At 41.2% G+C, this 25,115-nt stretch overlaps 1 pseudogene; it reads left to right on the forward strand.

The window, feature by feature from the left end:
* The first annotated feature begins 5,093 nt into the window (after positions 1 to 5,093).
* On the forward strand, positions 5,094 to 25,115 carry LOC133371499 (polypyrimidine tract-binding protein 2-like; annotated as a pseudogene).

Raw genomic sequence — 25,115 nt, forward strand, 5'->3', positions numbered from 1 at the left:
TCTCTGAAGAAATTAATGAAGATATTGGACTTCCGGGAAGGGTGACTTAGCCTGTGCCTGCTTTTGAGACGGGCTCCTGCCTCAAAAGAAGCTTATTCAGATATATCAGTCAGTTTTTTCTTTTTTTTTGACTGATTAAACTTCTCCCGGGTAGGGAGAAACGAAGAGATTAACCTCAAAGCCTATTTTTGTTGGGACGACCAGATCTCATTAATTTATGGGACGAGGTCCAGCCGACGAAGGTGGGACGGATTTTCAACAGCAAGCTCTATCTGTTAAAGCGAACGTTCATCTTATCTTCTAAGAGAGAACGCACTAACAGGCAAGCACCCTTCTTTCTATATTTTTCTTTTACTTGACTTAAATTGTTGCTGTTTAAAAGAGATTTGCCAGATTGATCAGTTTTTGACATCTCACTGGGGAGCCATAACTTCTCTCTGCTACGCACTAATTAATAGCTTATCTCTGTTTTTGTTGCAAAAAGCTGTCCTGGATTTGCATTCTAAAGATATACACAGAAGAGGGATTTCTATTCCAGATTTTTATTTTGAAAAATATTATACTGTTTTGAGACTACTCTCTTTTTGGTCTATTTTATTTTGACGAATCTGTTTCTTGACGATTGCCATTAATTGTTTCGATCCTGGGAACTGCATTTTGTTTACTTAACTATTGGAGAGATAAGGCTGTCTGCACTGTTTATACTGTGATGTCACCAAGTTTGGAGTATTAACCCAATTGTTGCTGAAATAAGAAGTGGTTTTCCTATATTTTTCTTTTAAAATGGCAATTAAGAAAGTGGCTGAAAATCTGGAAATAACTATGTTTCAGAAAATAATGGATGAGATTGAGATAACGAAAATTGAATTGAGTAAAATGAAGCAGGAGATTAAAGATATAAGGGTCCCTGTGAGAGAGGTGACCCTGGAAGGGGTCCCTGTGAGAGAGGAGACCCCGGAGATTGGAACAGGGGTCCCTGTGAGAGAGGAGACCCTGGAGACTGGAATAGGGGTCCCTGTGAGAGAGGAGATCCCGGAGATTGGAACCAACGTGGAACAGGAACAAGATTTGGAGTCTATGGACTTTAGAAATAAAATCTATTGTTTGGAACTCAATGTTATCTCTGAAGAAATGAATGAAGATTCTAGAGATAAAGTTATCAATGGCATGGATAATCTTCTGGACTGGAATGATGTGATGGAGCCCAATATAGAGAAAATCTATGGAATTAACTGCAGCCATGTGACAATGGAAAAACTTTTAAGAGATGACCCAGTGCATTTTGAAAAAAAGAACAGAGATATGATTTTACAGCAGTATTTCAGCAACCTATTCAGAATGGATGGCAAGAAAATATTTGGGATAGAGGTAATTCCCATCAGACTCTTACTATATGACTATGGCTTTGACAGCAAGATTATTATGGAATACTGATAATGGAAGATTGGATATTGAAATTACTGGACTTAACAAGACTACTGAAGATGGAAGATGGAAAATGGAACTAATAGAGATAATAGAACAATGGCTACTGAAATTATTGAACCTAACAGATTCTGATGTGATGGATTAATTGAAATGTTTATTTTGACTATGGTTATGACAATAAGATTATCATAATTAGTAATGAGATGGATTAATCGATATGCTTATCTGGAAAAAAAAAATTGATAGATATATTTCTTAAAGAATTGAAACCTCTCTTTGACTTTTTGTGGAAAGAATAAAGTAATGTTTATGAGATTTGATGATTAAGTAAGATAACTACTGGAGGAAAGTGATTTTATAATATGACTTAAGAGACAGGATTGTTATATATTATAGACTTATAACTGATTTGATCTTTGACAAATGGGAAGTCAATATTTTACTCTTTATTTTTTATTTTTGTTTTTTTTTTTCTTTTTTTCTTTTTGTTTAACTATTTTTGATTTTGTTTTTTGTCTTTGAATGTTTTATGATTTTGTCTTGTATGTTTTATGAAAATCTGAATAAAAATTATTGAAAAAAAAAAAAAAAAAAAAAAGAAATTAATGAAGATATTGGAGATAAGGTTGTCAATGGCATGGATAATCTTCTGGACTGGAATGATGTGATGGAGCCTAATATGGAGAAGACCTATGGAATTAACTGCAGCCATGTGACAAGGGAAAAACTTTCAAGAGATGAGCCAGTACATTTTGTAAAAAAGAACAGAGATATGTTTTTACTGCAGTATTCCAGCAACCTATTCAGAATGGATGGCAAGAAAATATTTGGGATAGAGGAAATTCCCATTAGACTCTTACTATATGACTATGGTTATGACAGCAAGATTATTACGGAATACTGATAATGGAAGATTGGACACTGAAATTACTGGAGTTAACAAGACTATTGAAGATGGAAGATGGAAGATGGAACTAATAGGGATAATAGAATAATGGCTATTGAAATTATTGAACCTAATAGACTCTGATGAGATGGATTAATCGAAATGTTTATTTTGACTATGGTTATGACAATAAGATTATTATAATTATTAATGAGATGGATTAATCGACATGTTTATCTGGAGAAAAATTGATAGATATATTTCTTAAAGAATTGAAACCTCTCTTTGACTTTTTGTGGAAAGAATAAAGTAATGTTTATGAGATTTGATGATTAAGTAAGATAACTACTGGAGGAAAGTGATTTTATAATATGATTTAAGAGACAGGATTGTTATATATTGTAGACCTATAACTGATTTGATCTGTGACAAATGGGAAGTTAATATTTCTATGGTTATGACAGCAAGATTATTACGGAATACTGATAATGGAAGATTGGACACTGAAATTACTGGACTTAACAAGACTATTGAAGATGGAAGATGGAAGATGGAACTAATAGGGATAATAGAATAATGGCTATTGAAATTATTGAACCTAACAGATTCTGATGAGATGGATTAATCGAAATGTTTATTTTGACTATGGTTATGACAATAAGATTATTATAATTATTAATGAGATGGATTAATCGACATGCTTTTCTGGAGAAAAATTGATAGATATATTTCTTAAAGAATTGAAACCTCTCTTTGACTTTTTGTGGAAAGAATAAAGTAATGTTTATGAGATTTGATGATTAAGTAAGATAACTACTGGAGGAAAGTGATTTTATAATATGATTTAAGAGACAGGATTGTTATACATTGTAGACCTATAACTGATTTGATCTGTGACAAATGGGAAGTCAATATTTTACTTTTTATTTTTTTTTGTCTAATTATTTTTGATTTTGTTTTTTGTCTTTGAATGTTTTATGGTTTTGTTTTGTATGTTTTATGAAAATCTGAATAAAAATTATTGTAAAAAAAAAACAAAAATGCCTCTAGTTGAAGCATGCTCTAAAAAACAGAAATTCTCCCGAAACGAATTTTGCCATCACCAGTGATTCATCCTGCTGTTTTTGCACATACATACAACCCAGATGCAATGATGTCAATGCAAACTTCCTCCACAAAGTTTTGCAATCTTTTATTTTTCAAGAAAATATTATTCAGATCACTGCAGAGTTGCATGTATTGAAAATCTGCAGAAAAACTCCAGCCCTTCAGTTCATTATAGTTCTCCCTGGTGTTAGCTTCATTACGGAACAGGCTGCCAAATCTGTTCCTCTGCTCTCTGCTGGTCACCGTCTCCAAACCCTGCTTCATTTATGTAGCATAAAATGCCAGACCCAACTCTTATTAACATCAAGGGCACTTTATATTCCTGCCTGAGCCCTGAATATTCCTTGTCTTGTTCACCTGAATGACTCCAACTTGAATGACATTATCTAGAGCAACAAGGAAAAGTGCCTATGACCTAACCAACCCAACTTTTACAGATGGTTTAATTAAAGCAGCAATATTCCTCTCTGGTAAATTGCTCATAGACTCAGCCTTTGAAGATACACAATTAATATTGCATTTGGCCCCATGTAGCATAATCCCTGGTGAATAAATGGCATAGAAGGAAAATTGCATCTCTCCTCCAATTTGAACCAATTATGAGCTTTATGTCATGCAGGTAGGCCAGCCAGGTACAGGGTAGGCAGAGTTCAAACAAACCTCTTCATCCTCCTTCATTCAGACAAATGAAAACACTTGGGGCCCCTTCTTAACCAGGCAGTCTCTGCAGATCAGGCTTTTAGTGACTCATTCCTGTTCCCTCTTGGTTTCTCAGGGCAATGAATGTTTGCTCTTGCCAAGGAGAATCTCAGCATTTATCCAATATACCAACAGTTCCCTAAATCCTAGCAGATACCTAGATTATTAATTTCACTGGCAAATTGCAACAGGATCAGAAGATAGCAACTACAAAGGTCACTGGTATGGAAATCCACTAGTACAAATGTTTTTAACCTGTGGTCTATGGACCCCTAGAGGGTTGATGGATAGGCTTCAAGTGAGCCATAACATGGGTAGAAAAACAAACAAACATCCAATGCAATAAAATTAATTGTAGTTATTTATTTATTTACGGAGTTGCATAGCGTTCATCAGCTTCTCAAAGGGGTCTGTGACCCCCTCAAAAAAGTTAAGAGCCACTGCACTGGCAGGAAAACCTAGTAGGAAAGATGGATGGGACTGGGTATGTTGTGTTGGGCTCTCAGGTTATGTGTGTGTTCCTCACAGAGAGGAAAGCAACAGACAAACCTGCTCTTATGGGGTTAAGTTGGTTGGGAAGAGTGCCAAGGCCGTCGATGGCAGCTGTGCCATCACAAGGGCACTCTTATCTACATAAGGCTGGAGAGAAACCGAAAGGACGTGGGGGTGTAGCGTGATGTGGAAGAAGCTGATTGTAATTCTGAATGTCTCAGTAAAAGGACTCTTAACGAAACCATTGCCTGTGACTGGATCTTTTCCTATACCGAGCCTGCTTTTGGTGTTGTATTGGACCACACGCACTATAGCAGCGCAACAAGGGTTATGGGCCCAGGATTCTGGTCCGCTATACAGCGCTAGAGCTGGTTCTGGTCCAAAACCTTGGAGCTGAGATGCAAGCTTGGTCAGAGGCCGTGTGAGAAAGAGGTGAGGAGAAAGCAGAGCCCTGAGAATGGCAATAAATATGTCTGCTGGAATGCCTATGGAACGGCTCACTGAAACAAATTATGCCAGCTGGAAGCTACAGATGAGGGCTTTTCTGATCAAAGAGGATCTGTTTGAAGTCATTGACACCACCCCACCGGCGGCTCCTCAAGCGGCATGGACACGTAAGGATGAAAAGGCGAAGGCTTTTATCACATTAGCACTGTCCGACTCTCAACTGCTATATGTGAGAGATGAACCCACAGCAAAACATATGTGGACTGTTTTGAATACTGTACACGTGCAACAGACCGCAGGGAGCAAACTTTGTTTGGCGAGAAGGTTGTATCAGATGCGTCTAACTGAGGATAGCACCATGATTGAGCACTTAACGGAATTTCGACGTCTGTTTGCAGAGTTGGAGGACAGAGGTGTCGAGCATAGCAATCTACAAAAGGTGTACATCATTTTGTCTTCCCTTGACGAAAAATGGAACAATCTCGTGACATCTATGGAGGCGATGCCTGACGGAGGATTGAGTCTGGATTTTGTAGAAGAGAAACTCAATCAAGAATGGCAAAGAAGACAGGAGGCTAGGAGGACTGAGCCGAAAGAAGCGGTCAAAACTAAGCAGTCTACCTTCAAAGAGCAGCATGGACTAAAATCCTGTTATTTTTGTGGAGCAAGGGGACATATACAGCAGAACTGTGCAGCCAAGCAAAGAGACAGAGGCTGGAAGCACTCTAGCGTGAACTTTGTTAGTGCCCAAAAGCATAAAACAATTAACTCTCAATGAGTAATTGATAGTGGTGCATCTCATTGCCTCATAAAAGATGCAAGCCTATTTCACTCATCGAAACCAGTGCAGGAAACTGTTTTATTGGCTGACGGATCCAAACGTGATGTCCTGGCGCGTGGAACTTTGAAACTGAGTAAGCTCCAGACCATTTTGACAGATGTATTGTTAGTCCCGCAATTGGCAAGTAATATTTTGTCTGTAAAGAAACTAACAGATATAGGTTATTCTGTAACGTTTGAGCAAGGGAGATGTGTTGTTAAACGAGGCAATGAGATATGCATGCAGGGGTGTCTGCAAGATTCACTGTTCACATTGCAAAGCACTCACGCTAAGCCAGAATGTGCTGTATTAAGTGCCAATAAGCTGTTGCACGAAAGCTGTGTGCATCAGTGGCACAGAAGATTGGGTCATGCTAATTATGACACAATTATGAAAACCCCGACTCATAGCGAGGATATGAAATTAAAGGGGTGTGAGCAAGCATATGAGTGTGATGTGTGTTACAGAACTAAAGCCACAGTGGCACCCATAAATCAAACAGCAGAATGCACGACAACTGCACCATTTCAGTTAATACATGTCGACTTATCTGAACCATTGCAGTGTTCAAAGGGGGGTGCTAAGTATTTCATGGTTGTGGTAGATGATTTCACAAGGTATTGTCATGTGTACTTGCTGAAGAGAAAGGATGAGGCAGATACAAAATTACGCTTGTTCATAAAGAGAGTGGAAACACAACATGGGGTCACAATAAAACGCATACACTCAGATCAGGGGGGTGAATTCACGAGCCAAGCTTTGCAGGAATTCATGGAAAGCAAGGGAATAGCCCAAAACTTCACGGCTCCATTTTCTCTGTTTTCTAATGGGGTTGCGGAGAGGAAAAACAGGTCTCTTCAGGAATACATGAGAGCCATGTTGGGAGATTCAAACCTAGACAACACATTTTGGGAAAAGTGTATCCTATATGCTGTTTATATCCAGAATAGGTTGTTATACAGGAGTCTTGGAATGTCTCCCTATGAAAAACTGACAGGGAAGAAACCACGGATAAGGCACATTGAGCGTTTTGGGGCTAAATGTTGGGTTCATGTGCCCAAGAGTAAAAGGCATGGTAAGTTAGCACCGAGACCCCAGGAGGGACATGTGCTGGGCTTTCAGAATGCTTATTACAGGGTCTGGGTTCCTGAGCTGCAACAAGTAGTTCTTAGTCGAAGCATCAAAGTTTCAGATCAGGAATGGAAGCAAAGTCAGACCATAAACCTAAATGGGTCACACGATACACATGCAGTAAAAGAGGAGGACATACAGCCAGGTCCTAGCGCAAAGGAAGAAGTACTGCAAATGCCATTAAAGGAAGCGTTAAATGAGTTCATTTGGGGGAAACATAACATTAAGAAAAGAAAAGCTGATGATGTGTGATTACATGAGAGGGAGTTACCAGGAACTAGTGCAGGCAACGATGGCACAAGGGAAACAAAGTCCCAAGTTCCCTTAAGATGCTCAGAGAGAGAGAACAAAGGGAAGCCGCCTGAAAGATTCACAATTGGTCTTATCACAGACCAGGAGGCATACACTAAACAAAACATGGATGCAGAAACGTTGTATTTAACATGTATGAAACCTAAATGCGATGATGAAACGTGGGAAAGAAATGTTGATTGATCTATTTATGAAATGTAAACAGATGTAGTGAATAAAGAAAGCCTGGAATCCGGAAAATGTTAATGTGTAAAGCAAAGCTGAAATGTATAAGGTGCTGTCAACTGTAACCAAATGTTAAAGCAAGTGCATGTAATAGATAAGAGGGCATTGGAATTTCTGTGAGAAACAGGTGGGGGCTGTTGGGCTCTCAGGTTATGTGTGTGTTCCTCACAGAGAGGAAAGCAACGGACAAACCTGCTCTTATGGGGTTAAGTCGGTTGGGAAGAGTGCCAAGGCCGTCGATGGCAGCTGTGCCATCACAAGGGCACTCTTATCTACATAAGGCTGGAGAGAAACCGAAAGGACGTGGGGGTGTAGCGTGATGTGGAAGAAGCTGATTGTAATTCTGAATGTCTCAGTAAAAGAACTCTTAACGAAACCATTGCCTGTGACTAGATCTTTTGCTATACTGAACCTGCTTTTGGTGTTGTATTGGACCACACGTGCTATAGCAGCGCAACATGTTGAGCCTAGAGATCAGAAGATGAAGCGACTGCCCATTAGCTATTGGGCTAAGTTCAAGGTTCTGGTTTTGGTGTACAAAGCCCTATGCAGCTTGGGACCAGGATAGCTGAAAGATCGTCTTATCCCTTGTATACCCAGTAGATCACTGCACTCTGTAGGTGAGGTCCATTCCACACAACATAGGAAGCAGACCTTCAGTGTAGTGGCACCAACACTTTGGAATTCCCTCCCCTTAAATATTAGACAGGCGCCAACTCTTCTATCTCTTTGGCTCCTACTGAAGACCTTCCTCTTTCAACAAGCCTTTTAAGTAGAAATCTTATCCAAGTCTGTGTTGGAACTGTTTTTAAGTGCTTGTTATAGTTTTTTTTAAAGATATTTTTAAGATGTTTTGTTTTTAAAGATTTTTTAAAAGATGCTTTGCTTTTAAGATGTTTTATAGATGTTTTTAGCATTTATAACTTGTTTGCCACCCTGGGGTCCTTTTGGGAGGAAGGGCAGGATATTCATTTGATAAATAAACAATAATAAATAAAATAATTTAAAAACCCACAGACATGCTGAACTAAGACTGATGCCCCACTCATAACATTGATTACTTGTGTTTTGAGAAACCATCGTGGATAATACCTACCCTCAAATAAGACATATTTTGACCAAGACAGTTGGCATATTCTTCTGTGAGTCATACACCAGCAAGCAAGGAGAAGCCAACTGATGCAAATTCATGCAGAAAGCAGTCCAAGGAAATTATACAACTACATCCTACTATCTGCAGTGAAAATGAAAAATAAAAAGGTTATTTTATCACACACACCGCAAATATATACTGTATATATACTTGTGTTGATTAAAAAGAGAAAGAAAATCAACTTGGATTAGTCCAAACAAGCATTTTTTAAAAAACATTGGGTTGCATTTAATGAAGTCCTACTCAGAATATATCCACTGAAAACAATGAAGCTAAGATAGTCATATCCATTAACTTCAGTCCTAGCATAAAATACTTTGTGCGCTGTTCTATGTGCTTGAAAGTTCCATTGCCATCTTTGGAGTGCTGGAGAAAGGCCTGTAAAATAAGAAGCTTTTTATTTACAAGTGCACATGCTGAAGTGAAGCAGCAAGCAAGCAATCAGGCTGACAGTTCTAGTCTCAAAGCAGCATCGATCCGGGATCTCAATATCTTAGGAGCCAGATTCTTACCAACCTTTTCTGGGAAGAGTCAGTGTTTTTTCTCTTCTCCCTGGTATAACTGAAGACAGAAAATCTGTTCATCCAGCCGCACTCAAAAGGCAAATGGTGCAATACAAATCCCAATGGTTTAGAGTAGCCACCAAACATCAAAAGCCATTAAGCAGGATGCCATTGTTCATTATAAATCAGCAGATTTTATAGAAACTTAGGGAAAGGTGGCAATATTGTATAAAAAACATATTCTTCACCAAGTTGGTGTGGGTGTGCATGTGCACACACACAAATGGATGGGATTAGAGTTTAATTCAAAAATGTAAAGCACACGAAATGTTCTTCTGCAGCATAGCCAGATCTCCAAGTGGTGAGAGTTTTCTGGGCTTCCAGAGTATGCCCTGCAATTGATTTCCTTTGAACGAGGTCATAGGCATGATCACTATGTAAGATTAGGGTTGCCATATTCCAGTTCCACAAATCCGGGCAGGTTAATTTGCATATTATTTAAAGTATTTGCATATTATGCAAATTATTTGCATATTATGCAAATATTTCCATATTAATATTTGGATTGTCCAGTTGTTTTGTTTTTGTGCCTAGGAATTACCACCAAAAACTGGGGAAAGATGTGAGAAATCTTTTTTTTTAAAGCAACATTTTCAGCCTTAAATGCCTACAGTCTAGTTTCCAACACTATGGAGTATTTATTGATTGATTAAGAGAATTTATATCCTGCCCTTTTGCTGTTAAAAACAGAGCTCAGCACAGCTTACAAATATAATAAAAACAATAAAAATACACAATCAATATAAAAACATAATAAAAACACAAAATAGCAACAAACATAAAGTAAGTCAGGGCAGCAGCATGGTTAACCATAACATATACAATATATTTCAGAGATGTGGTGGGTGGAGAAAAACAAGCGAAAATGTTAGGAAAAGGAGTCTTTCATGCCACATGCTCAGTTCTAAATACTGTTGCAGCAAGTTTTACAAGTTCCTCCAGTATTCCACTGGTGCAGGCACTCAGACATTCGAAGTATCTGTATGTTTCTTAGGTTTTATAAAAGCAGAGCTTTGCTTAACTCAAAATTTCTTCTCCCTTTGATCAACCACATCTACACAGGTTCCACCTCCATACTCAAAATGAAACTGGGCCTGGAAGTGTGCAACAACCCCACACATACCTTGCTAATTAGATTATCAATGGCAGGATGTCTGTCTTATCGACTACTCTCCTGCTCCCACACACACACACACACACACCGGGCATCATGAAAGACCCAGTCCTGGGCTCAGAAAGAAAATAAATATCTGGTCCTCTTCAAAGTACTGATAAGCCTCTTGTTTTAATTGAAATAATAATTATAAATTCTTGTTCTTATCACTAATGGGAGTTAATTATCTTGCATATGCTGCTGTTGCTTCTATGGCTGTAACGGAGTGAGGTTAAAGATAAGTGAAATGCAAATAGGAAAAAAAAACATAGAAGGCAGTAACACTTTTCTAAATGTAATACCATACCAACCACAACAAGATTCCTATGAGTAAGGCAAAAAACTAAGCATCTCACAACCAGTCAGGATTCCTAACCAAAAACCAAAAATATGATAAATGAAGAAATATTTATATAAGCATGACTATCAAATATATTTATTATTTACACAAACTGTAAAGATATTTATAGTGCAATCCTAAGTTTATTTATTCAGAAGCAAGTCCCAGTGTATTCAGTGGGGCTTACTCAAACAGGGACAGAAATGCAACCTCAAGTGATAAGCAACTTCATTCACACAACCCAAAATTCCGAATCATGCCACCCTCACAGGGGTGTTGGAAAGACTCCATACACGCACACGCACACACAGCAGATGTATAAATACATACAGCCCATATAATAGTTTATTGTCAAACCAGTTGGTCATTGCAGAAAAATCAGTATTAGTTTTAAAAAAATCAGTATTACTTTCCTACAGAATAAAAACTGTAATACCTAAGTAAGCCCTGCCTACTTGCTTTAAAATAGGACTGGAGAAGGGGGCAGAAAGAGTTAGGACACAAACACAATTTTTTTTACATTCACTCCAAAGTCCCATTGATTTTCAGCACATTCATAACATGTCTACTCAAAAGTAAGTCCTATTGAATTCAATGGGATTTACTCTGGGCATATGGGATTAGCATTGCTTTTACAAAAAGCAAGTATTGGGAAGGCTCTGACTCCTGCACACAAGAGGAAAAAAAACTGAAATGTACATACTTACCCTATTTATGAGATTTTCAGATAAACAGGGGGTGAAACCACCATTTTGTTTTCTAGACACTTCCTCAGGTCAATGAAACTGAAACACAATCCCTGATTGGCTGCAATCCTGAACGGGCGGGGTTAAAGCTAGAAAGTGCAGTAGTATTGTATACAGTACTGTTTAAAGAAAGATTTAACAGTCGGGGGGCGGCTGATGTTTTTATGCATATCTCGAGAACCGGACCACCTAGAAACTTTTTTTTTTAAAAAATTAAAGCTGAGAATCCGGGCCACCTAATGAGCTAGCTGGGTGCCAGGTGGCATGCATAGAATCCGGGTAAAACCCGGCTAACCGGGCAATATGGCAACCCTATGTAAGATTTATTTACCAAATATATAGGTTGAGCATAATACTGGGGCTTACAGCATTAACTCCAGCAGATATTGCTCCCCATAAGGTGTCTAGCAGAATCCCCGGCATAATAGCCTTGTATTCTCAGAGAGCAAGCCAGACCTCTTACAGACTCACCCTTTGATGGCATCACCTCCAGCCAGAGTGGTGGGGCCGGGTGGAGTACATGCCATCTTTTCACCATTCTTGAAGCATCTCTAGCTATTTAGTTCCTATGGCAACATAAAAATAGTGCCCTAGCTTACATGATAGAGAGGGATAAGAACTCAAGATGACCTCTGCAGCTGGATCAGACCAAAAGGCCATCTACTTCGGTATTATGTTCTCACAGTGGCCAGCCAGATGCCCCGACAGGAAGTCCATAAGCCTTCCCAGAAATGCTTAACAGGTCTGGCCAGGACTGTTTACTTAACAAATTGAACTAATGCAATCATTTTAGCTGTCCTCCTCTTCTGCAGACCCCGACCCAGCCTGATATTACTAGGCATGCATACAGAGGGCCTAAAAATGCCAGGAGCATTGCCTCTGTGAGCAGACATGAGCTTTTACCTTGACCTTAGTACAGAATTCTGCTCTAACAGCAACCTAGAAGCCCCAAATTAGTCCAGCAATAAAGGATTCACTCACTACTGGGTTTTTTAATGTCCAGATCTTCGTGAGGCAGCTGCTGCCACCCTCAAAATTAACTTTGTCCTGCCTCATAAAAATAGCCTCAATATCTGAAGGAAACAATTTACCACCATGTCGCTAGCTTCTCCCCGAAGCAAGACGTTGTTAGTCTGACAATTACATAGTTAAATGTCAAAAGATACTGATGAACCTTCTGTGTTTTTCTGAAGGCCACGCTGTTGTGCATGACTCCATTTACTGATGTTTTGGTGTTTTTTAAAGAGGAAAACTTGTAGGAGACTGAAATCAAGTTGTCAGGGTTGGTGTGGGGAAAGGGGCTGCTTAACCCTTTTCTTGCCCGTCATGTTCTGCTCAAAATCAATTGCACCACTAGGGCCAGACTGGCACACCAATTCCAGGACCTCGTGGAGCTCAGAGGGTCGCACAGAGACCAAGGAGCCCCAGTGGTATATGAGGATCTGAATGGGTAAATTGGTAGCCAGGGCTGTAGCTGCCGACCATTTCAGTTTTAAAATTTTCTGACTCCAGAGTGGCAGTGAGCTAAGCCAATCAGACACCACCTTTGGGTTCATGGGGCTAATGAAAGCAGTGATGAGGCAGGCTTAGAGGTCTTGGCCTGCCCACCTTGCTACTATAGTGTTAGCCCCTATGATCCACAAAGATGGCATCTGACTGGCAGAGCTCATTACCAGTCTCTTACCCTGGGTTAGCAATTAAAATGGAGGGCAGCTGGAGCCTCAGAGGAGCTTTGCTTTGTAGTATAGCCTGGGTGGAAGCATTTCCCCCAGTTGTGCACCAGTCTGCCTTCTGCCATCCATCCATCCATCCAGACAGACACACCACAGAGGCTAACAACACCAAAAGTAAAAGATAAAAAAGTCCTGGCAGGGCAGCTGGGGGAAGGTAGAGTGGAGCAGCCAGAGCGGGGAAGGGGCCGAAGGAGCCTGGTCTACGGCCCTATCAAGCCGAGGCAGCACCTCTGCTCAAAATGGCCTCCCCCACTTCCCATCAAGCAGATTTTCATCCCACTGGAGAAAAGATGTGAAGACCTATATCTTTTCTGCCCTTGCTATTATTTGTTATTAACTGAATTTGCATCCCACTGTACTCCAAGGAGGCCAAGACAGTAAGCAAAGTTCTCCCCCATCTCCACACCGCGATCTGGTGGGGTAGGTTAGGGTGAGGGACGGTAGCTGTCCCAAAGTGACCCAATGAGCTTCATGGCTGAGTCACACTTTGAACCCAAGTCTCCATAGTCTACACACAAGCCCATGCTGCCTCCCCTATGAGTTGGAAAGCAGGCAGGAAGGGGGGCTGAGAGGCCAACCCCTGCCTCTGTCCTCAAGTCCTTCCCTCAAGATTCCAGCCTCTCTCCCCAGTGTTTTCCAACCTGCTCTGGGGACCTGAACTTTTCCCATTGTTGAGCTAAGGAGAAAGACTGAAGAGCAGCAGAGACCTGGGCTATCATACCACGCTGCCTCCCCAGTAGGGAGGGAGCGATCTGCCCATTTCGGTCCTCTCAGGTCCTCATCCTTCCCATCTTAAATTCACTTCTCCACATGTCTGCAGCAACTTGTCCTTTAAAAAAAAATTCTCATGAAAACTCTCCAGCATTTCAGTACAAATTTCTCCTAATAAGCACAGTTTTGTAGGCAATTTTGATTAATGTTCACATTTTTGCAAGCAATTTCCCTTCATATAATGCATTTTTGTATGTTAAGTTCACTCATATATTCATTTTTATGCACACTTTCCCCTAACGTATGCATTTTTGTAAATGTTGGTTGGCTGGCGAACTACATCGCAAAATTCAAATACATGCAAATTTGAAAGGGCGCTTGTGTTTCGGTTCTCATACTGTTTTGGAAATTCAATAGATTCAGCTTGAAATGCAGACAGAATCTAATGTCTCTTCCATCCCTAATCCCCCCCACCACCAGAGCTGAAGATGTATGCCACCAGTCTGCATCGAGGGTTCAGGCGTTATGCAAAAAAGAGCAGGCTGTTTGTCAAAGAATGGAGGAGCGCTTGCGGCCAGGGTGTGTGTGTGCATGTGTGTATGTGTGTGTGCATGGTGGCTCGCTTTGCTCCAGAAATGCAGATAGAGTTCAGTTGGACAAAATCTACCTCATGTTATTTATTTATTTATTATTTGATTTATATCCCACCCTTCCTCCCAGCAGGAGCCCAGGGCGGCCTGGCATCTTGCAGAAATGTTGTCTTGCTGAAGAAACTTCAGCCATTGCCAAATTATTAATTCACTTCCTGTGTGAATAAAAAGAGGCTGCCCCTTCCCCTGCCTCTTACTCCAGTTCTAAAATTCACTTAAAACATGTATATTCCACATTCTGTTTTTTTAAAAGTTAAGCACTTCTACTTGAGCAGATTATCTTCATTGCAGCAGACAAGAAAGCTTCCAAATTTCCCCCTAGTACAGGCAGATATCTGCTACCGTTGGTGTATGAAATTAAGACAGGGAAAATATTTTCCTCCAGAAAACAGAATGAGTGTTCTTTAAAAAAATCAGTCACATAAGAAAACAGCAGCTGAAGAGAGAAGGAAAGGCAACCTGTCAGATATAGAGCTGTTACAGGAATGAAAAGTCTGTGACAAGCATCTGTTGACGCCATGAGGCATAAACAGGAGGGGTGTGGAAGTGGGTTTTTTTTAACATTTACCCTAAAAACAGTTGCTCCTTGATGTACGTTGCCTTTGAAATAGAGGTTAATTGAAAGAAATGGCACCAGGGCCTTGCAGGACGTCATCTCGAAGTATCACCTAAAGAGAAAACATTATTTTGATGGGAGGAGAAATTGCAAAAGTTAGACAAGGGCATCAGAACAGGGAGGGAAAGTGTAAAGACGGATATACAACATGCCACTCACATGTCGTGCCAGGAGCTGTGCTCTCTGGCCTGGCCTCACCGCTGGGAGTGCAAGGCAGGAAGGGAAGAGGGTCACTTGGTACTACTGCTGGGGGACTTTGAAGCAAGGCTAGGACAGCCCTATGTATGTTTAGTGAGAGTAGGGATGGGTGAGAATTTCAATTCAGCTCACATTGCACTTCAAATTGATGAAACTTGCATTTTCCGAAACAATATGAAAACCAAAACACAGCCACCCTTAGAAATTTGCACTTGTTTGAATTTTGCACTACAGTTCACCTACCAAACAAGGTTTACAAAAATGCATATATTCAGGGAAAGTGTGCATAGAAATGAACATATGAGTGAAAATAGCATTCAAAAGTGCATTGTATGGTGAGAAAAGGCTTGCAAAAATGTGTACATAAGTCAAAACTGCACATAAAATGTGTTTATTAGGAGAAATCTGCACTAAAATGCTGGAGAATTTTCATGAAGAGTTTTTTTTAATTGATGCTGAAATATGGAGAACTGAATTTGAGATATTACAAATGAGAACCTGAGAGAACTGAGGTAGACAGATCTTTCCATCTCTAACTGCGAGAGTGAAGAGAACTCTCTACATGAGGCTGATCCCCACAGCCAGTGCATGCCAGTGGTCACAAAAAATCCTTGCATGCCCAAGCCCCAAATCAAATGATGGGGTGCTCAGAGCACAGGACTAGGCCACATGCATTCTTTACATGGAGACTCTGAGCATGAGAAGGGGCTCTGGGGAGCAGACACCATGGGGGAAAGGCACTTTACACTAATGGGAGCACTGAGCCCATAGCCCTGTCCATGCAGTACCACAACCCAGTTCTGCCACCTGGCTTACGGTGCATGTGTGGACAACTTGCTGCAGCTCCCACAAGCAAACACTCAACTGTATAGCTTTAGAAATCACCCAGCATGGAGGCTGGAGCAGCAGCGTCCCAGCACACTTGGATGGCAGACCTGGAGTCTCAGGGGGGTTCAAGGGCCACTAGGCTGCCATCTGCCTCCCTACCATCCACATCTACCATATCAAACTAGTGTGGTTTGTTTGGCAGGATCACAGCAACACAGGCTGCAACAGCATGAACCATGTACTTGCAGGTGCCAGATATCATCCATAGGAGATACTCAAGGTACACTCTCAAACATCCCATGCTGTCTCCAGGTTGGAGGAGAAGAGCCACATCTGGTTGCTGTGCCCCTCCCACAACTGTCACTCCTGACTCTCCACACTCCCCCCATCCTGGCACACTTGTGCATGGCACAATGGACTCCATGCAGTTGCCTTCCTTTCCCCTGGCAACATTCTGGCATTCACGGGGCACGGATGGGACTGATACTTGGAGAAGGCATGGCGTCCTGCAAGGAGATTTCACGACAAAACAATCTTTGAACCGTTTTCACTGTCTCATTTATTCTTTGACAAGTTCAGAAGGGGAAGACACTCTCACACCACTCTTGCAGCAAACCTGGCAGACTCTGCTGAATCCCCACTCCCAACATCCCCTGCTGCAAAACCTAATCTTATTATTATTATTAGGGGGGGGGAACCTACCAGCATCATAATGCCATCGTTCAAATCTATGGTGTGACTACATTTAGAGTACTGTGTACAGTTCTGGTCACCTCACCTCAAAAAGGATATTGTTGAGCCTGAAAAGATTCAGAAAATGACAACCAAAATGATTAAGGGGCTGGAGCAACTCCCCTGCGAGAAAAGGCAACGACATTTAGGGCTTTTTAGTTAGAAAAAAAGTAAGCAGGGACATGGCACAGGTGTATCAAGTTATGCATGGGGTGGTGAAAGTGGATGGAAGGAACTCTGTCACTACTAAAGCCCAAAGGGAAACTGAATGGTGGGAGATTCAGGACAGACAAAAGGAAGGACTTCTACACACAGCACCAAGTTAAACAATGGCATTCATTGGCCCTCCATATATAGCTGAACTACAACTCCTATAACTCCTGCATTTCAGCAACGTCGGGAGGGCCAAAGATTCCTCCGCACCCACCGTAAGTTGTTGCAATATTTGCTAGCTTATATGGCCGTTAAAAGGGGTTGGACAAATGAGGCTCAGTATGTCATCATCTGCAAGTCATGGTGGGTCTATGGAACCTCCATGTCCAGAAGCATTGTGCTGAATGTCAGATGCTAGGAACAATAATGGGATGTAGCTGTTGACCCCATGTCCTGCCAATAGGCTTTCCAGAGACATTTGCTTGGCCTCTGAAATGAATACTCCATGCATCCACAATGCACTTCACAATCCCCTATGATGTCGCAACAGAAGACAGCTACAATTTCTGTTCATGGTGACTATCAGGCCAGACCCATAGGCACTCAACACAAACCACTGCTTCCTCTTCCAAACTAAATGTTGCTAGGGGGCGTACACAATCACACTCCACCCCATGTGTATTTTCCCATCTATCCCCAATGCCCCAATGCAAGCCTTGTTCACATCTCCAAAGGGGTGTACAAAATTCATGGTGGGATTGTGGCAGCAGCGCGCTTGATTGGATTGCATTGAAATGAACTGAATTTAATTGAATTTTTGCCATCACAGGGGTTCTCAGTGCATTTCAGTTGACAGGATAGCTCTGCCTACAGAAACAATTTTGCCTCCAAATCTGCCTCTTTCGCCAAAATGAATATGGTATTTTATCTATGAGTTCATCCCACAGGAGGCTCTGGATCAGGGTGAATTATTATCTTTTGAGAGATGTGAGAGATGGAAGAAGCAATGATGAGGTGACTCAAAGAAAGAAAACAATAATGGGAAAATGGGGACAGCAGAGAAAAATGAAAAGTGAGGAAAACTGGGCCATTCAGTGCTTTTAGAACAGAATTTTGTTCAAATGTGATTGTATTTCCCTGCCATCTCTCCCAGCATGATGAATGTTTGCTGTGTTTGTTTCTGGGAGAAGGTGATGGCGGAATGTTGTTGCCCAGGGAAATTGAGTCAATTTGCTACTCACAGTTACTGCTGGGCATGTAACTAGGTTAATGGGGCATGTATTTTTAAGCTGGCTGGCCAAGCTGGGGCTGTTGCTTCCAACCTGAACCCTTGAAAATAAGTAAAGAAAAGAAGCAGAATGCCTTGCTCAGCACAGGAATATCAAACACAGCACCCCTAACCTGGCTATGTTCTGCCTGGTGCAGCACTGCATGATAGGAACAGAAAAGATGTTTGGGGCACGCCGACTAGCCCAGGCCATTTCTGGGCATGCCTGTTTTTGTCTGAGACCTCAGAATGGCACAATTCTCTTCAGCGGAGGCTGATCCACTAAGGCTACTGGCGCACAACACGCCCAAGGAGAATGTCAAGCAATTTTTTAAAAAAATATTGAAAAGGAGGGGTATGAAAGTTATCAATAGGAATTGTTTTTATGCAAATACTCTTTTTCTTTCTTTCTGAGCCTTGGGAATGGCACAGACTTGACTCAACAGATTCTATCCTGCTTCTGCAACTTTGATGTAGTGGGCTGATGTAGTGGCACAATAACAAGTTATGGTGTTCTGATGTTGTGCACTGTGGTGCTATATGCTCTCTGTGGGCAGACGCACTGGGCTGCATTGCTGTTGACCTTTTGCAGGGCACATCACCCCTGGTGACTTGAATGCCTCTGTGATGTTCTCCTGTTTATTTTCATATGTTGTTTATTTTCTGGGTATGTGTTTAATGTTTGACTGAAATCTTTCTTTGACTATCTCAGCGTGGGATTTAATGTTGAAATAAATAAAAATAAATGTATAACCTTCTGGTTTGCAATAGTTGCACTATTTGCTCCTGAAAAGAGTATATGTGAGACATAGTTGTGTGTGTGTGTGTGGGGGGAAACCTATGGGCCTCCAGATGTTGTTGGACTCCAACTCCCATCAGCCACAACCAGCAAGGCCGACGATCAGAGATGAAAGGAGCTGGTACCCACAAGACCTGGTAGGGCTGCTAGGAGGTCACAGGGGACATGGCCAATGGTGGTCACAGAAATATGGCCAAGTTGTTCTAGTTTTCTCCCTTGCAAAGCTACTGTGGACACTTAAGCATTACAATTTTACAAAGAGCACCTATCTAAACTGAAAAGTGTCTTACTTTGGTTCAGAAGGGTCCCTGCTCTCACAGTGGCTTCTCAGATGTGAGAAACGTTATGTGGCCTCCACCTGTTCTGGCTGTTTCCCTATCCTTCTCCTTTGCAAAGAAATAGTGGACACTTAAGCACTGTTGTTTGTTAATACTTAGCACTTTAGTGTCTTCTCTCACTTCAGAAAGAGTCCCTGCTATCATAATCATAATTGCCCGGAGAGCAATAACGAGATCTAGGGCCTTCTCGGTGGTGGCCCCCGAATTATGGAATGCCCTCCCTGACGAGATATGCCTGGCGCCTTCTTTGATATCTTTTCGGCGCCAGGTAAAGACCTACCTCTTTGCCCAGGCATTTTAGTCTTAGTTTTTAATTTTAATGTTATAGTTAATTAATTGTAATTTTTATTAATTTTGTCTTAATCTGTTTTTAATGTGTTTTATACTTATATGTTGTATTCACATTCACTGGTTTTAAATGTGTTTTTATCCTGTTGTACACCGCCCTGAGAGCCTGTTGCTATAGGGCGGTCTAAAAGTGCAATAAATAAAAATAAATAAATAAACAATTTCTAGTGTGGGTTCATGTTGAAGAAACTGTACATTACTCAGGATTCTATGGGGGTGGCTTACTGATAAGTGTGTACAGGATCGCAGCCTGAACTGGTTGATCTAAAAGGTCAACTGTTGACAGATCACTGTGTGACCTTGGGCCAGTCATTGTCTCTCAGCTTAACTTACCACACAGGATTGCGGTGAGGATAATATAGGAGACAGGAGACCCAGAAATGTCACCTTGAGCTATCTGAAGGAAAGGTGGAATAGATGTAATCATAATACTAATAAATAAGGAATAAACAAAATAAAACAGTTTCTTTCCAGCCTGCCTGCTCCCGATTTTGATTTGGAGGAGGGGACCCAGTTTGTAGTCATGAAAAAAACTAAAAATCAAAGAAAAAATAATCTGGAACACATCTAGGATATTCAGACCTACAGCCATTGGACTTTGCATCTAGGCCCTTGGCAAATCCAATGTGCGGCTGTCTGCTAGGACATGCTTGCCTGAGTGGAATGTGCAGACAGGGTGCAATCCATGATTTTGTACTACATAAAGGCTGTGTACATTGAATTATCTTCTGCACCATTCTACTTTTAGTAATAATGTTTTAAGTTTACCAAAGTGTTTTATCCTTTCCACAAGCTTGGGTTGGAATTTTAGCAAAACAACAAAAAAGAAAGTACTAGTACCTTAAAGATCAACAGATTAATTATGGTATAAGCTTCTGGGGGCTAAAGTCCGTTTCATCAGATAATTTTGTAATTCATGAAAGTTTATGGAATAATGTATTTGCTAGCCTCTAAAGTGCTACTCGAGAATTGTTACATTTCTGCTGCAAACCATGGCTAGTTGGCTACCCCTTTGATTGAAAGGATACCAGAGTAAATTACCCAACACAATACAGTGAGCCAGTGACAGAGAGGAGGATTTTAAGGTTAAGTCTCAAGATCCTCTGGTGTGCTTGTTTTTTTAAATTTATAAAGACAAGGAGGGTGTTGTCAATTGACTTGAGAAAGAAAATGTGCAGGCAATATTCTGTTCAATCAAAGTGTGATGCAGATTAAGGGATTTAACTGTTAACACCATCAACTCCTCCTCACAAAGCATAGCCTCGTCTCACAGACTTGAGGAAAAGAGACATGATTAGGAACTATAAGCCTCAGAAGTAAATGACATGAGCATGCACAGAGTGCACTTGACTCACCAATGAGGGACTTCTGTTTGTATTTAAAAAGGAGATTTCATAACAGGCATCCTCTGCATAAACAGTACATCTTATAATCACCACAATAGAAGAACCTGCTGGATCAGACCAAAGGCCCACCTAGTCCAACATCCTGTTCTCACATAGCCAAACAAGCAAATATGCCCAGGAGCATTTTTAAAATCTAAAGAACAGGAATGCAAACCCTCCACACTCCTCTGAAACCTAGAGACACACAAACTCTACAGTTCTAACAACACACAAGCGCTGAAAGTTGCCACACCCACCCTCCATTTACATTCACCCAATACTATTCTCTGGCAGTGACCTTGGAGATAAGACTGGAACCACTCAAAAACAGTGCCTCCAATACCCATTTCACCAAGTCGACCCAGAAGGATACCATGGTTAATGGTATCAAAAGCCACTGAGTGATCAAGTAAGAGTAACAGGGTTGCACTCCCCCTGTCCTTCTCCCAATAAAGGTTATCCATCAGGGTGACCAAGGCCAATTCAGTCCCATAACCAGGACTGAACCCAGACTAAAATGGGTCAAGATAATCTGTTTCATCCAACAGTACTTGCAATTGCTGCGCCACATCCCTCTCAATCACCATCCCTAAGAAGGGGGTATTTGTGAATTTCCAGATTGGAGCCATAAGTCTAAACATCACTAGGAAGTGGTCTGACCATGACAATGGAGTGACATCCACCACCCTATCTCCAGACTACCCCTTCCTCCATCTGGAGCAAAAACCAAGTCAAAGGTGTGCTCTGCCCTATGCGCTGGGCCGGTGACTACTTCAGACAGCCCCATTATTGTCATGGAGGCCATGAAGTCCCCAGCCTGAACACTAGAGGCAGCCTCAGCGTGGACATTGAAATCACCCAGGACTATCGTTCTGGGCTCCTCCAATACCACAGCTGAGATGGCCTCCGCCAGCTCCATCAGAGAAGCTGCCGGGCAGTAGGGTGGACAGTACACCAGCAGCAACCCTAGTTTACTGTCTCCTTGGCTGGACACCAGGTGCAGGCCCTCACAGCCAGCTCCAAGACAGAGTGGTTTCCTGGTGACAGAGATGGAAGTTCTGTAGACCACAGCAACTCCTACCCCCCCATCCCTGCAGCCTGTGTTGGTGTTGCACTCAGTATCCAGTTGGGCTAAGCTGGGTCAGATCAACTCCTCCCAGCTCACCCATCCAGGTCTCAGTAATACACACCAAATCGGCACCTTCATCCACAATCAAATTATGGATGAGTGTGGTCTGATTTTGTACTGATCTGGCATTAAACAGCAACACACACAGGCCAGTGGGCACAGCAGATGAGCAACGAGAAACCCATCCATGAGAGGAGTGGCAGCAAGGGAAAAGGTGTAGATAGCCTTGTCCTTGTCTTCTATGGTAATTCACCACCTCCCCATGGTTGTACCTCCCTCTACCCATGATCACAGAAATTGGGGTGGCATCACTCATGTTTCTCCTTACTAAGACTTCTCCTAGACACCCAACAATACCTCACCAACAAAACCTACCTGAGCCAATTATCCCAGTAGGCCTCTGCAAGAGTACTCCCCCTCCATCTCACACCCAGGAAGGGCCCGCCTTCTGCCAGTTCCAGACTCTCGCTCTGAAGGCATCTGGTGACTTTCTCCTATCATTCAGTTCACTGCACAGGCTCTCATCCTGTGTAGGAACTACACATGAGCCATACGCCCTCCCCACTACCCAATCTCCTCCAGATTGGTAAGAAAGAAAGAAAGAAAGAAAGAAAGAAAGAAAGAAAGAAAGAAAGAAAGAAAGAAAGAAAGAAAGAAAGAAAGAAAGAAAGAAAGAAATAGAAGAGGGTAGCCCCCTCACTCTTGGGCTGGTAAAATATTCTCACAATACGAAAAAGCAATACACAATAAATGGCAAGCAAATCTTTTTTAAAACAATGGACTAAAATGATAACAGTAATAATTCAATTCTGATTAACAGCAACATTCTAAAAAGGTCTGTCCTGGGTACCCACCTGCAAAGCATCTGATGGTGGCAGGGACTTCAATCAGGACTTCCTAAGTGGAATGGAGTTCTTGGGCAGATCCTTCCTAACAGAGTGGGAATTCTTGAGATATTCTGGTCCTGGGTCCTTTGGGACTTTAAAGGTCAAAAATAGCACCTTGAATTGATCACAGGAGACAATTAATAACTAGTGAAACTGGTAAAATATCAGTGTACCATGATCTGATCAAAGGGCTTTAGTCAGGCCTAGAGATGGGTGAGAAATTTGATTCAGTACTCACTTCAAGATGAATCTATCAAAGTTGCACTTTCTGAAACAATATGAGAACTAAAACATAGCCAGCCTTTGAAGTCTGCACTTATTTGAATAGTGGGATGTAGTTCATCAACCAAACAATGTTTTCAAAGATGCATATATTAGAGGAAAGTGTGCATATCAATGAATATATAAGTGAAAACATGCAAAAATGCATTATATTATGATGAGAAAAGGCTTGCAAAAATGTGTACATAAGTCAAAACTCCCTACAAAAATGTATTTATTACAAGAAATTCACACTAAAATGCTGGAGAATTTTCATGAGAAATTTTTAATTAAAAAATTGCAGATTACTGCCAAAATGTGGAGAACTGAATTTGAGATTGGAGAAATTAGAAACAGAGGAAACTCAAATTGACACATTTTCCCATCCCTAGTCAGGCCCCTGGCAGCCACATTCTGAACCAACAGAAGCCTCTGGACAAAAGGTGACAAAAGCATGAATAGCCAAGGCCAAGTCTGGGTGCAAATTGGTGTATAAGGTAAAGCTGGCCAAAGGACATCCGGAGCAGGGCTGGTTTATTAAATCACTTCTAGTGCAAAGTTGCAGCTGAATTTCCCACCTTCAAATGAGGTAGCTTCTCATTGCTTTCTGTGTCAGTGAATCATTGTCCCTTTTATATTCTATAACATTAAATCTGGGAGGAGTTAAGTGCACCACCAATCGTAATTGAGAAAACAGTGTGCTACTAGAATGTTATTAGATATGTAAACGACATATAACTGAATAAATGATCCTCACTCCTCACTTCGGAAGTTTAAGCTACGGTTTAGCTCAGAGGTAACCACTGTTGTGCCCTCCACATGTTGTTGGACTCCAACCCCACCAGCCCCAGCAACAGTAGTAGTAGTTGTTGTTATTATTATTATTAAAGATTTATATCCCATCCTTCCTCCCAGTAGGAGCCCAGGGCAGCAACATGGCCAGAGGTAATGACAACAAGTTCAAAGGTGAAGATAAAATTGATGGGGCTCCTTCGCATGTTCTTCATATCAGGAAATTACCAGGAGAAGGGACAGAAACAGAAGTTATTGCTTTCAGCTTACTTCTTGGTAAGGTAACCAACATTCTCATGTTCAAAGGAAACAAAGAGGCCTTTTTTGAACTTAGCAACAGAAGAAGCTGCAGTCACTATGGTTAATCGTTATCCTGCTGTGATGCCTCACCTTGTAATCAACCCATTTATATCCAGCACTCAAACCATAAAGAATTAAAGACTGACAATACACTGAAGCAGTGAGCTCAAGGAAATACCTCCGTAAGTGGAATGACAGTTAGTGAGACCGCAGTAACTCCAGCTCAGAGTCCCATCCTTAGAATTATTGACATGTATTATCCTGTAACTCTTGATGTTCTCCACCAAATGTTCTCCAAATTTGGTGCAGTTTTGAAAATAATCACATTCAGAAAAAATAACCAATTTATTGTTACAGTGTGATGATCCGGTAAAAGCCCATCAAGCAAAACTACAAATTTTGATTGAAGAGTCTTGTGTGTGTGTAAGAAAGAGACAGAAAAAGTTAGATTGGATCAGAATATCAGCTGAAGAGCTTTATAAATGA

This window comes from Rhineura floridana, chromosome 16, assembly GCF_030035675.1.
Source record: "Rhineura floridana isolate rRhiFlo1 chromosome 16, rRhiFlo1.hap2, whole genome shotgun sequence".
In the NCBI taxonomy this organism is placed as follows: Eukaryota; Metazoa; Chordata; class Lepidosauria; order Squamata; family Rhineuridae; genus Rhineura; species Rhineura floridana.